This window comes from Fukomys damarensis, unplaced genomic scaffold, assembly GCF_012274545.1.
Source record: "Fukomys damarensis isolate Sample0158 unplaced genomic scaffold, DMR_v1.0_HiC HiC_scaffold_19, whole genome shotgun sequence".
In the NCBI taxonomy this organism is placed as follows: domain Eukaryota; kingdom Metazoa; phylum Chordata; class Mammalia; order Rodentia; family Bathyergidae; genus Fukomys; species Fukomys damarensis.
Window position 1 is genome coordinate 41,901,386 of NW_022900931.1, and position 819 is coordinate 41,902,204.

Genomic DNA, 819 nt, shown 5'->3' on the forward strand with positions numbered 1-819 from the left:
CCTCGGCTGGCAGCAAGCAGCTCGGATGGCGCCTCCCTGTGGCTGTTTGCCCACAGTTGGGGCTGCAGGAGGAAGCAAGGGCGTGTTGAGGGACTTCCTGCTACTCGCTCCCTTTCTTGCGTGGGCGGTGCACACATCCCCGCCTCTGCTCTCATCTGTTGGCCAGGGCCGCCTCCCACGCCCACTCACTTTCCCTCTGCTTCGCAAAATCCTGCTGCCCTGCAGGCCCATCTCGGATCACAGAGCTTGCTGCAACCCTGAGCAACCTCACATGTGGGACAGTCCCCTTGCTTTGTCCACACGGGATCCTGCGCTCACATGCGGTTCTAGTTGTGCTAGAACCCACGCTCCTCGGAGCAGGGCCTGGGGCTTACCATGCCTGCCTCCCCTGCAGCCCTGGGAGCGTTTGGGAGCCTGCTCTGACAGGTTGGGCCTTCCTGATGGGGTTGTGGACTCGGGACATCCCCACCCAGGCCCCTGACGTTGATAGTTGATTGAACTGATTGAAAATGAACACACACAGCCAGGGATGGGGTGTGTGCCTGCCATCTCAGCAGAGGGGGAGGCTGAGGCAGGAGGATTGAAAAATTAAGTCCTACCAGGGCAACTTACTGAGGCCCTGTCTCAGAAAAAACAAAAAAGGGCTGAGGATATAGCTCATTGTGCAGTCCAGGGTGCCTGCGTGACCCCCCTGCTGCCCCCCTTCTCACTGTCCTCCGTGTAGAGGCGGCCTGATGCCGTGTCCCCGCCCCAGTGGCTGGTGTTATCTGAGTGCAGCTCACTATTAGGCAAATGTAGTCGACTTTTCTGTGTGATCAG